The sequence below is a fragment of the Pelobates fuscus genome, chromosome 8 (assembly GCF_036172605.1).
Source record: "Pelobates fuscus isolate aPelFus1 chromosome 8, aPelFus1.pri, whole genome shotgun sequence".
Classification (NCBI taxonomy): domain Eukaryota; kingdom Metazoa; phylum Chordata; class Amphibia; order Anura; family Pelobatidae; genus Pelobates; species Pelobates fuscus.
In genome coordinates this window covers 163,088,720-163,102,932 of record NC_086324.1, presented here as the reverse complement: position 1 = coordinate 163,102,932, position 14,213 = coordinate 163,088,720, and the positions used below count along the sequence as shown (strand labels likewise).

The window sequence follows — 14,213 nt, the reverse complement described above, 5'->3', positions numbered from 1 at the left end:
AAGTTTTGTGGACCCAGTACATACTTGAAAACGAGAGAAATCTCAATGTATCCACCCTGGTAAAATATTTTATACATAAATACTTGAAATCTTTGACGGGACCATATACCAGCGCATAAACAGCTTGCTATCAATTTCCATATGGGACAAGCAATGAGACGAGTTTTTCGTGTAATGTATAGCTTGTAACCAGAGTGTTAGAGAGAACGTTCCCCCCCAAATCTCTTTCCCATAAGATCATATATTGTAGCTTCTCATCTCTATCAAGGTCATTGAGTGAAGTATAACCTAAGGAAGGGGTATTATCAGCTATTTTAGGATTCAAACAGTATTTACCAAAGCATGGAAGTCATGCCATATTAGGTATTATGATGTTATTCGATAAAATGACATTTTTATTTCTCATATAGGTGAAAACTTCTGTTGATGGCAGAGAGTAATGTATCTGTAATGTGGAGTAAGGTTTAATCCCCTCTTCATCACATAACATGCACTTTATTATTTATTATAAAGGTTAATGTAATATCTAATGGGGCGAGGGATAACCGCTTTAAATCTCCAATTAATTCTGGTACCCAAGAGGACCAACATTGAAGCATTATTCCTGATAAAGGAAGCGCCTGTTTGTATTTTTGTGGTATTGGTACATTTACCCAAATAAGTTCTTTTACAGTGTATGGTTTTATTTTAACGTTTTCCAAATATAACCATACTGGTGAAAAAGTGCTGCCATGCTTTGGGCTCGCCCTGCTTCTTCATGGAGGAAAGTGGAGAAATTCCATCAGAGACCTGGACAATGGACTCAGTGAACCACATTGCATGGAATCCCTTTACTAATTATTGCTGTAATGTCCACTAGGCGGCGCTGTAAGTAGTTGTAGGCAGGTCTGTGTATACAGGGGATTGCTGGTAGCTGGTGAGGGATTCACTCTGGAGATCTGGTGAGAAGACAGACACATGCAGTGATGTAAGTAAAGGGATTTAGCATGGTTTCTGAGATTGTATCTCAGCAGTAACACACACTATCATTACAGTAATGCTGTATCTATCACACACACACACAGTGATACATTATAACTATAGTAATGCTGTATCTATCACACACACACACACACACAGAGTGATACATTATAACTACAGTAATGCTGTACCTATCACACACACACAGTGATACATTATAACTACAGTAATGCTGTATCTATCACACACACAATGATACATTATAACTACAGTAATGCTGTATCTATCACACACAGTGATACATTATAACTACAGTAATGCTGTATCTATCACACACAGTGATACATTATAACTACAGTAATGCTGTATCTATCACACACAGTGATACATTATAACTACAGTAATGCTGTATCTATCACACACAGTTATACATTATAACTACAGTAATGCTGTATCTATCACACACACACAATGATACATTATAACTACAGTAATGCTGTATCTATCACACACACAGTGATACATTATAACTATAGTAATGCTGTATCTATCACACACACAGTGATACATTATAACTATAGTAATGCTGTATCTATCACACACACAGTGATACATTATAACTATAGTAATGCTGTATCTATCACACACACAGTGATACATTATAACTACAGTAATGCTGTATCTATCACACACACACACACACACACACAGAGTGATACATTATAACTATAGTAATGCTGTATCTATCACACACACAGTGATACATTATAACTACAGTAATGCTGTACCTATCACACACACACAGTGATACATTATAACTATAGTAATGCTGTATCTATCACACACACAGTTATACATTATAACTACAGTAATGCTGTATCTATCACACACACAGTGATACATTATAACTACAGTAATGCTGTATCTATCACACACACAGTGATACATTATAGCTACAGTAATGCTGTATCTATCACACACACAATGATACATTATAGCTACAGTAATGCTGTATGTATAACACACACACAGTGATACATTATAACTACAGTAATGCTGTATCTATCACACACACACACAATGATACATTATAACTACAGTAATGCTGTATCTATCACACACACAGTGATACATTATAACTACAGTAATGCTGTATCTATCGCACACACACAGTGATACATTATAACTACAGTAATGCTGTATCTATCACACACACAATGATACATTATAACTATAGTAATGCTGTATCTATCACACACACAGTGATACATTATAACTACAGTAATGCTGTATCTATCACACACACACAGTGATACATTATAACTATAGTAATGCTGTATCTATCACACACACACAGTGATACATTATAACTATAGTAATGCTGTATCTATCACACACACACAGTGATACATTATAACTACAGTAATGCTGTATCTATCACACACACAGTGATACATTATAACTACAGTAATGCTGTATCTATCACACACACAGTGATACATTATAACTACAGTAATGCTGTATCTATCACACACAGTAATACATTATAACTACAGTAATGCTGTATGTAACGGACCGTTTCAGCATATGAGGATAAAACCCAGTTTAGGCGATAATCCCCTTTTCCATAGTCCAGCAGCTACTATAAGCACCAACTTCCCAAACTCCCAAACTGCACGAATTCACCAACTCTCGAACAGCAGACACACGAACCCTGGAAGCAGCCGAACAGGAAAAGCAATACGAACAGCTTACACTCCTGGCTGTCGGCATACAGTCCCCTTTCCCCCCAAGAAAGAGACACACTCCAGCTTCAGGGTTAAACAGCAACAACAACTGATTTATTCACACACAGGCTTATATGAGATTCTCCCATGCAAGGGAGGGATTTACAATACACCAATCCAGTCTAAGGTACAACCCACACATCTCCTCCCCCTAACTTATCTGTTTACACAATTAACATGGACATAGTTTTACCCAAGTTTTGGATGTACCCTAAATACTTGGGGTACATCCACAAATCCAATATCTCCAGATAGCCCTAGTCTGGAGGAACAACATATGTTAAAATCAGCCCATTCGGATAAAGCGTTCGGGAGTTATGGGCAGGCAAAGTTTTGACCGACCGCAGGGGTAAAGTATCCGAAAACAGTTCCATGCATTTTGGCCCTGCGGTCGGTCACAAACAAGTGAATGAAACAGACGAATTACTGGTGTTATAGAGACTAAGGGGAATTCGTATGAATCCCCTAGTTCGTACGTTTCTTTCTACCGAACGGCGAGCTGTTCGTTAGTTTCCCCACGAAATCCTGGAAGTCTGGAGGTCTCAGCGGTGTTTGCCTTGTCGAGTGTCCGATTTCAGTTCCAGACACTCGACGGCAAAACACCGCTGTTCGGTAGTTAAAGATGGCCGCCGCCACGTGTTTGTTTCCCGAATGGCGGCCACCCAGAGGACAAAGAATACATTACATGGATTGCCAATTACCTGTTTGCAACATTGTTGCAAACGGTAATTGGAGGCACACTTATTCCTGGGTGGTCTGGTTGTTCGGTAGTTTCACTCAATATAATGAATGGAGTGATTCTACCGAACAATCAGATGAATGCTGCATACATATCACCCCGGTTAAACTTAACACATGAATACATATACAATATTACAGGCAGTACACTAGAATATGCTTCACAGTCTTAAAGGGACAGTAGTCCCAAAAGTCCCAATCTGTTCATAGATGATTTTAAAGGGCTGGTAGCAGCAATATAAATTATTACATGCCCAAATAGAGTTTTTATAGAGCAATATGTCCAGGGGCCGTAGTCGCAGGGCAGGAGGCTAGCAACCAGGCTTCTCCAGTTCACAGTGGCGAAGTTGGTTTCGCCACAATTCTCCCCTTTACCAATTAGACTAACAGGGTACCTGACCTCCTGCCGGTCGGTGCCCTGGTTAGTCCAGCAACCCACCCACAAAACAGAAGTAGTAGAGCAGCCCACCCATAATAAACAGTTACTACCTCTGGGTGAGGGAGAATCTTGTCCGGGTTCAGGTGCCTCACCACGGCTGTGAGGGGGACTGGTAGGCTGCCTTGGTGGGTTGCTGAGGGGGCAGAGACCAGCGGTACTCTGTCCTGTTGCCAGCACTACCACGGGAGTAGTCTGGTGGGAGCCTGGTTGCTGGAGACCGACTGCCTCCCCTTTAGATATATCGCTCTGTGGCTGGGGGACAGGACCGACCGTCCCCACCCCTGGTGCTGTAAGTGCAGAGACTACGGTCCCATCTGCACAGATGTGGGGCTTAACATCTCCCCTTGGTGGGTTAGGCTGCCGCTGGAGAGAGGGTGTAACAAGCTCCTCTCTCTGGACGGTAAACTGCTGCTGGGGAGAGGGGTTAGCAGGCTCCTCTCCCTGCCACTCTCTCTGCTGGTGGAAAGGGGGACCAGCTGTCTCCCCTTCATTCTCTTGTCCGGCTGCTGGGGTGGATGGACGACACCATCAGCTCCCTGGGGTACACACTGCCGCTGGGGAGGAAGGACGGCACCTTCTGCTCCCTGGGACACACACTGCTGCTGGGGAGGATGGACGACACCATCAGCTCCCTGGGGTACACACTGCCGCTGGGGAGGGAGGACGCTGCTCTCCTCTCCCTTCACTTCACACTGCCTTCTTGGCATATCACTTTGCTGCTGGGGGGCAGGAACAACTACCTCTGCCCTCTGTAACTCAGCCTGCCGCTGGGGAGGAAGGACTGCACCTTCGGCTCCCTGGGTTACACACTGCCGCCGGGGAGGATGGACGACACCATCAGCTCCCTGGGGTACACACTGCCGCTGGGGAGGAAGGACTGCACCTTCTGCTCCCTGGGTTACACACTGCCGCCGGGGAGGATGGACGACACCATCAGCTCCCTGGGGTACACACTGCCGCTGGGGAGGAAGGACTGCACCTTCTGCTCCCTGGGGCACACACTGCCGCTGGGGAGGATGGACGACACCATCAGCTCCCTGGGGTACACCCTGCCGCTGGGGAGGAAGGACTGCACCTTCTGCTCCCTGGGACACACCTTTGAGTCCCCGAAACGCACTCTGCCGCCGGATAGGGCGACCGATACCCTTGGCTGGATCTGCCATGAATCGCAGGTACTCGTCTGCCTGGCTCCTTACGAACTGTACGTATTTCTCCTCTGGGTTGGGACCAAAGTACGCCAGCCGCATGGCAACCTCTCTGTCAAACTCCTCCTGAGCGTAGCTGGGTGCCATGCTTGCTCTGCTGCAGTTGGTTCCTTGTAGATAGGGGCGCTGTACGGGTACTGGCGTTGCCCTCACTTTGTAATCCAGGAATGGTGTTGTCTGTAGCTGTCCCTCTGGTTGTAGGAACGATCCCACCGCTGCCACCAATTGTAACGGACCGTTTCAGCATATGAGGATAAAACCCAGTTTAGGCGATAATCCCCTTTTCCATAGTCCAGCAGCTACTATAAGCACCAACTTCCCGAACTCCCAAACTGCACGAATTCACCAACTCTCGAACAGCAGACACACGAACCCTGGAAGCAGCCGAACAGGAAAAGCAATACGAACAGCTTACACTCCTGGCAGTCGGCATACAGTCCCCTTTCCCCCCAAGAAAGAGACACACTCCAGCTTCAGGGTTAAACAGCAACAACAACTGATTTATTCACACACAGGCTTATATGAGATTCTCCCATACAAGGGAGGGATTTACAATACACCAATCCAGTCTAAGGTACAACCCACACATCTCCTCCCCCTAACTTATCTGTTAACACAATTAACATGGACATAGTTTTACCCAAGTTTTGGATGTACCCTAAATACTTGGGGTACATCCACAAATCCAATATCTCCAGATAGCCCTAGTCTGGAGGAACAACATATGTTAAAATCAGCCCATTCGGATAAAGCGTTCGGGAGTTATGGGCAGGCAAAGTTTTGACCGACCGCAGGGGTAAAGTATCCGAAAACAGTTCCATGCATTTTGGCCCTGCGGTCAGTCACAAACAAGTGAATGAAACAGACGAATTACTGGTGTTATAGAGACTAAGGGGAATTCGTATGGATCCCCTAGTTCGTACGTTTCTTTCTACCGAACGGCGGGCTGTTCGGTAGTTTCCCCACGAAATCCTGGAAGTCTGGAGGTCTCAGCGGTGTTTGCCTTGTCGAGTGTCCGATTTCAGTTCCAGACACTCGACGGCAAAACACCGCTGTTCGGTAGTTAAAGATGGCCGCCGCCACGTGTTTGTTTCCCGAATGGCGGCCACCCAGAGGACAAAGAATACATTACATGGATTGCCAATTACCTGTTTGCAACATTGTTGCAAACGGTAATTGGAGGCACACTTATTCCTGGGTGGTCTGGTTGTTCGGTAGTTTCACTCAATATAATGAATGGAGTGATTCTACCGAACAATCAGATGAATGCTGCATACATATCACCCCGGTTAAACTTAACACATGAATACAAATAAAATATTACAGGCAGTACACTAGAATGTGCTTCACAGTCTTAAAGGGACAGTAGTCCCAAAAGTCCCAATCTGTTCATAGATGATTTTAAAGGGCCGGTAGCAGCAATATAAATTATTACATGCCCAAATAGAGTTTTTATAGAGCAATATGTCCAGGGGCCGTAGTCGCAGGGCAGGAGGCTGGGAACCAGGCTTCTCCAGTTCACAGTGGCGAAGTTGGTTTCGCCACACTGTATCTATCACACACACAGCGATACATTATAACTATAGTAATGCTGTATCTATCACAAACACAGTGATACATTATAACTATAGTAATGCTGTATCTATCACACACAGTGACACATTATAACTACAGTAATGCTGTATCTATCACACACACACAGTGATACATTATAACTACAGTAATGCTGTATCTACCACACACAGTGATACATTATAACTACAGTAATGCTGTATCTATCACACACACACAGTGATACATTATAACTATAGTAATGCTGTATCTATCACAAACACAGTGATACATTATAACTACAGTAATGCTGTATCTATCACACACACAGTGATTCATTATAACTATAGTAATGCTGTATCTATCACACACACACAATTATACATTATAACTACAGTAATGCTGTATCTATCACACACACAATGATACATTATAACTATAGTAATGCTGTATCTATCACAAACACAGTGATACATTATAACTATAGTAATGCTGTATCTATCACACACACAGTGATTCATTATAACTATAGTAATGCTGTATCTATCACACACACACAATGATACATTATAACTACAGTAATGCTGTATCTATCACACACACGATGATACATTATAACTATAGTAATGCTGTATCTATCACATACACACAATGATACATTATAACTACAGTAATGCTGTATCTATCACACACACAGTGATACATTATAACTATAGTAATGCTGTATCTGTCACACACAGTGATACATTATAACTATAGTAATGCTGTATCTATCACACACACACAATGATACATTATAACTACAGTAATGCTGTATCTATCACACACACAATGATACATTCTAACTATAGTAATGCTGTATCTATCACACACAGTGATACATTATAACTATAGCAATGCTGTATCTGTCACACACAGTGATACATTATAACTATAGAAATGCTGTATCTATCACACACACCCAATGATACATTATAACTACAGTAATGCTGTATCTATCACACACACAATGATACATTATAACTATAGTAATGCTGTATCTATCACACACACACAATGATACATTATAACTATAGTAATGCTGTATCTATCACACACACACAATGATACATTATAACTACAGTAATGCTGTATCGATCACACACACAGTGATACATTATAACTATAGTAATGCTGTATCTGTCACACACAGTGATACATTATAACTATAGTAATGCTGTATCTATCACACACACACAATGATACATTATAACTACAGTAATGCTGTATCTATCACACACACAATGATACATTATAACTATAGTAATGCTGTATCTATTACACACACACAATGATACATTATAACTACAGTAATGCTGTATCTATCACACACACAATGATACATTATAACTACAGTAATGCTGTATCTATCACACACACAGTGATACATTATAACTATAGTAATGCTGTATCTGTCACACACAGTGATACATTATAACTATAGTAATGCTGTATCTATCACACACAGTGATACATTATAACTACAGTTATGCTGTATCTATCACACACACACAATGATACATTATAACTACAGTAATGCTGTATCTATCACACACACAATGATACATTATAACTACAGTAATGCTTTATCTATCACACACACAATGATACATTATAACTACAGTAATGCTGTATCTATCACACACACACAATGATACATTATAACTACAGTAATGCTGTATCTATCACACACACAATGATACATTATAACTACAGTAATGCTGTATCTATCACACACACAATGATACATTATAGCTACAGTAATGCTGTATCTATCACACACACACACAATGATACATTATAACTATAGTAATGCTGTATATATCACACACACACAATGATACATTATAACTACAGTAATGCTGTATCTATCACACACACACAATGATACATTATAACTACAGTAATGCTGTATCTATCACACACACAATGATACATTATAACTACAGTAATGCTGTATCTATCACACACACAGTGATACATTATAACTACAGTAATGCTGTATCTATCACACACACAATGATACATTATAACTATAGTAATGCTGTATCTATCACACACACACAATGATACATTATAACTATAGTAATGCTGTATCTATCACACACACACAATGGTACATTATAACTACAGTAATGCTGTATCTATCACACACATAGTGATACATTATAACTACAGTAATGCTGTATCTATCGCACACACACAGTGATACATTATAACTATAGTAATGCTGTATCTGTCACACACAGTGATACATTATAACTATAGAAATGCTGTGTAACGGAATGCAGTGTAACAGCATACGATATCCGTTGGTACATCTAGGAAATCCACAGTCAGAGTAGAAAGCAAGGCAATGTTCCCAATCCTCCCAATAACCGGACGAAACACAGTTTGGGAGTCAACTAACTCGGTTTATTCACAGGCAGCATATTTATACAGTTCCCCATGCAAGGGGTTTCCAGACAGTAATTCCAGGGGATTTCTCCCAACATGCACTGTGACTTTCCCAACAGGCCTTGCTGCACGAGAAAGATACTCCCACTAAAATGGACGCTTAAGTGGATTATCTCCTCATGCAGCAAAACCGACAATTGACATTAAAATACACAATTCACACAATATTCGGTACTTTATAATAATTGAGCGTTCGGTAGATAGCTGGGGTCGGAGCGCACACTTTGGGAGAATACCGCTCTGATCCCAGCTGAATTGACCGAACGCCGCACATAATACAGTAAAACATTAAAGAGGGTTTAAAAGTACCGAATAAGTACGGGACATATAATGTACCGAACGCGGGACTCCCGAACGCCCTGGAAGTCCAGCGGTGTTCAAATCATTGAGTAGCCGTTTTCCATTCCAGGCTCTCGACGACCGAACACCGCTGCAGAGACAAGGGATCCAAGATGGCCGACCGCCGCATGGTCGGTCGTCGAACGACGGCCACCTAGGAGAGCCCTTAATTACCGATTGCAACAATGTTGCAATCGGTTAATTGGTGCCACACGACCTGTGAATGTGTGGTCTACCTGGGGAGTCCACATTCGTACGGCGAACGGCCAGGATAGCCGTGTTTCGTCGTATGAATGCTTTGTATGCTGGCAGCATACGGCTGCCAGCATGCGAACGGCCATAGAGCAATACACATACATTTAACGTTATACATTATATTTTCAGCCTACGGACAACCGGTACTGTATGTAGTTCAGAAGTGGCTAGTTTTGCCACAATGCTCCCCCAGAACCAAGCCGGCATACACAGTCTGATCCCAACGGATCGGCTTGGGGATGTCCGGGAGAGTACTCACAGATCACTTCTCGAGTTCAGTCTGTCTGGATAACCCGTCAGCGTTACCGTTTTGTTTTCCTGGCCGGTAATGGATAGTAAAGTCAAAGGGCTGCAGCGCCAAGCTCCAGCGCAGCAGCCTGGCATTGTCTCCAGACACACGGTTTAGCCACACTAACGGGTTGTGATCTGTGAGTAAGGAAAAAGGTTGTCCGTACAAATATGGCTGTAACTTTTTAAGGGCCCACACCACGGCCAGGCATTCTTTCTCGATGGCGGCGTAGCTCACTTCACGAGGCAGCAACTTGCGGCTTAAATAGGCTACGGGGTGTTCTCCGCCATCGGCTCCCACTTGGCTCAGTACTGCCCCCAATCCAAACATTGAAGCGTCTGTGTGAACAAGAAATCTTTTAGTTGGATCAGGAGCAGTTAACACAGGAGCATTAGTGAGAGCAGTCTTGAGTTGTTGGAATGCCTGCTCACACTCTGGGGCCCAGACAACCAGTCGGGGAAGGTTCTTCTTCGTCAGGTCGGTTAGGGGTTTGGCCAGGGTGCTATAGTCAGGGACAAACTTTCTGTAATAGCCGGCTGTTCCTAAGAACGCCAACACCTGGGTCTTAGTCCTGGGGGTAGGCCACTTGGCTACGGCCTCAATCTTGGCTGGCTCGGGCCTCTGCTGCCCACACCCTACCCGGTGGCCCAGATACTGCACCTCGGCCATACCTATGTGGCACTTGCTAGGTTTTAGCGTTAACCCGGCCTCCCCAATGCGATCTAGTATCGCCCCTATGTGGTGTAGGTGGTCTTCCCAGGTCTGGCTAAAAACGGCTATATCGTCTAGATAGGCACAGGCATACTCCTGAAAACCGTCCAGTAGTCGATCTACCATCCGCTGAAAGGTAGCCGGAGCGTTTTTCATCCCGAAAGGCATGACCTTGAACTGGTACAGGCCAAACGGGGTGACAAACGCCGACTTGGGGATGGCGTCATCGGCTAGAGGGATCTGCCAGTACCCCTTACACAAATCAATGGTAGTGAGATACTGGCCCCGTGCCATCTTATCCAACAGCTCGTCTATCCGGGGCATCGGGTAGGCATCAGACACCGTTTTGTCATTTAGCCTCCGGTAGTCAACACAGAATCGGGTGGTGCCATCCTTTTTAGGTACCAGGACTACCGGCGATGCCCAGGGGCTATCGGAGGGTTCGATAACCCCTAGCTTCAACATTTCGTCTAGTTCGGCTTTCATATGGGTACGGACAGATTCCGGAACCCTATATGGAGCCTGGCGCATAGGTAGCTGCCCCGGGGTCTCCACTCGGTGGGTGGCTAGCGGAGTGTACCCAGGTAAATTGGAGAAGGTAGTCCCCTTTGCTACAATCAGCGCCTGTACCTGGGCACGCTCCTGGGGGCTTAGCCGCTCCCCCAGCTGAACTCCCCGGGAGGGCTCTATCTGTTCCTCGGGTTCTAGTAGGTCGGGTAAGGGTAGATTTTCCTGATCCTCTACGGAGGAGGCACATATTGCCGTCACATCCTCTATCCTCTCATGGTAGGGCTTGAGCATGTTCACGTGGAGCATGCGTCTCTTCCCTACCCCTGAGCAGGGGCCGATCACATAGGTAGTGTCGCATCGTTGCTCCACTACCTGGTATGGGCCTTGCCAGATGGCCTGCAGCTTATCTGTGCGGACGGGCTTTAAGATCAAAACCTTCTGTCCCACCTGAAAGCTGCGGTCCCTGGCTCCTCTATCGTACCAGCGGCGTTGGCGTTGCTGGGCCGCCTGGAGGTTGGTGTGTACAGCTTGAGTCAGCGCCTCCAGACGGTCCCTGAACTCCAGGACGTATGACACGATAGGGGTTTCGTTAGGGGTACTCTCTCCCTCCCAGTGTTCCCTAATCAAGTTTAAGGGTCCTCGCACCCTCCTCCCAAACAGTAGCTCAAACGGGGAGAATCCTGTCGACTCCTGGGGGACCTCTCTATAGGCAAAGAGTAGGTGAGGTAGAAACCTCTCCCAGTCTTTGTGGGTCTCCCCGAACGTCCGAAGCATCTGCTTCAGCGTCCCGTTGAACCTCTCACATAGCCCGTTGGACTGGGGGTGGTAGGCGGAATTAACTATTGGCTTAATGCCACACACCTTCCACATATGTTGGGTAACTTCGGCCGTAAACTGGGTACCTCGATCCGAGATTATCTCTTGGGGAAACCCTACTCGGGAAAATACCTTCATTAATGCTTCTGCTACGGTCTCCGCGTGGATATTAGAGAGGGCCACGGCTTCGGGGTATCGGGTGGCGTAGTCCACTATAGTTAGGATATATCTTTTGCCAGAGGGACTGGGTTTTGGCAGGGGACCTACGATATCCACTGCTACTCGGCTGAAGGGTTCTGCTATGATGGGCAGGGGGCATAACCTGGCTTTGTGGCGATCCCCTCGTTTACCTACACGTTGGCAGACGTCGCAGGAGGTGCAATATTGGCGCACATCCTGAGAGATCCCGGGCCAGAAGAAGGCATGGGTCAAACGGTATCGGGTACGGGTCATCCCTAGGTGTCCTGACAAGGGGATGTCCTGAGAAATTCGCAGCAGCTCCTGTCTATACTTCTGGGGTACCACTAGCTGTTTATTAGTTAAGGTGACAGACCCCTCCACATCTTTTGCCGTGACACGGTATAGCAACTCTCTTTCCCAGATGAACCGCTCCCCCTCTAACCCTGCTTGGTCGGTTTGTGCCCGGTCCCTATATACTTGGAGAGTGGGATCGGTCTGGACTTCAGTCGCAAAGGTAGTCGGGGTATCCCAGGACATGGGGGTCAGTTGGGGAACCTGGTCTCTTACCTGAGCCTCAGAGTGCATCGGTGTAGCCGTGGTGCGAGCCTGTTGCTGGGTGGTTACGGGAAGGGCTTCCTGGTACGGAGCCTGGGGAATAAAAGCGGAAGTCATTTGGCCCAAGTCATTCCCCAGTACAACATCGGCAGGTAAATTCTGCATCAGCCCCACTTCTACGGTCCCCTCTCCCACACCCCAATCCAAATGAACTTTGGCAGTAGGTAACCGGTATACTGCTCCCCCGGCCACCCGTACTGCCACGGAGCCGCCAGTGTGGGTTGCGCCTGTTACCAAATGGGGTGCAACCAAAGTTAAAGTGGCTCCCGAATCCCGGAGCCCTTGCACCTCCTTCCCCTCCAGGGTCACTAGCTGCCGATGATGTTGTCGGTTGTCGGTGGCTCGGACTGACATTACCTCGTGCAGCACCCCAAGAGGCTCCTCAATTTGAGCGCTCAGCAATTCTTGGGTGGCGGGTGCTACCTGGTAATGGTGCGCAGCAGCCCTGGGTGCCAAATTTTGTCGCACCTGGTTCCAAGCTTGTCGGCTCCGGTTTTGGGTGCACTCACGAGAAATGTGCCCCCACTGCTTGCAGGTGTGACACTGAATGTTAGCCCGGCCGTTGTATCGGGAGGGGGTTGGTGGAGTATTCAGTGCCGGCCTGTGTAGGGGTGCGGTGGGGCCGGTAGGGATAAAATTATTGGGTGGCCCGGTAATCCGAGGGAGAGTCTTATTTTGGGCACCGTGATGCCTCCTGGCATCAAAATGCTGATCCGCCAATTTAGCGGCTTCGGGTAGGGTGAGTGGTTATCGGTCTCTCACCCATTCTTGTGCTTCTGGGGACAAACCATTAAAAAACTGTTCCAGCAGCATTAACTGCCTCAACTCCTCCATGTTAGTAGCGTTGCTGGCCTGTATCCAGCCTAGTGATGCTTGGTCCAGCTTGTGCGCCCATTCTGCATGAGAATCTTTCTCAGGCTTGCGCAGGCCCCGGAATTTCCGCCGGTATGCCTCTGGGGTAATAGCATACCTCTCTAAGATCGCCCTCTTTACTTTAGGGTAATCCTTACTGTCCTCTCGGGGTACAGCACGGTAGGCTTCAGCCGCCCTACCCGATAATTTGCCTGCCAGCAGCGGCACCCATGTTGCGGGTTCCAAATCGTGCAAATCGCACAGCCGCTCAAAGTCCTGCAAATACCCATCGATTTCGTCCTTTTCTTCACAAAACGCTTTAAATGCGTGATGTGGGACTTTGGGTTTTACCTGTCCGTATGTGGAGGCCGTAACAGACTCTGCCCTAGGCGGGGTCGCTGGTGTGCTGGTCGCCATCAGATAATCCTGTACATCCGATACCATCACGGTCAGTATTTCCAGCGGTACTG

At 45.9% G+C, this 14,213-nt stretch overlaps 1 protein-coding gene across 1 annotated transcript in view; it reads left to right on the top strand.

Moving 5' to 3' along the window:
* Nucleotides 1–870: 870 nt before the first annotated feature.
* LOC134571919 (major facilitator superfamily domain-containing protein 1-like) overlaps nt 871–14,213 on the top strand; it is a 100,757-nt gene continuing 87,414 nt past the window's right edge. Inside the window, exon 1 of the mRNA XM_063430609.1 lies at nt 871–941. The gene's annotated coding sequence lies outside the window, so the exon portion shown is untranslated. The remainder of the gene's footprint in view (nt 942–14,213) is intronic.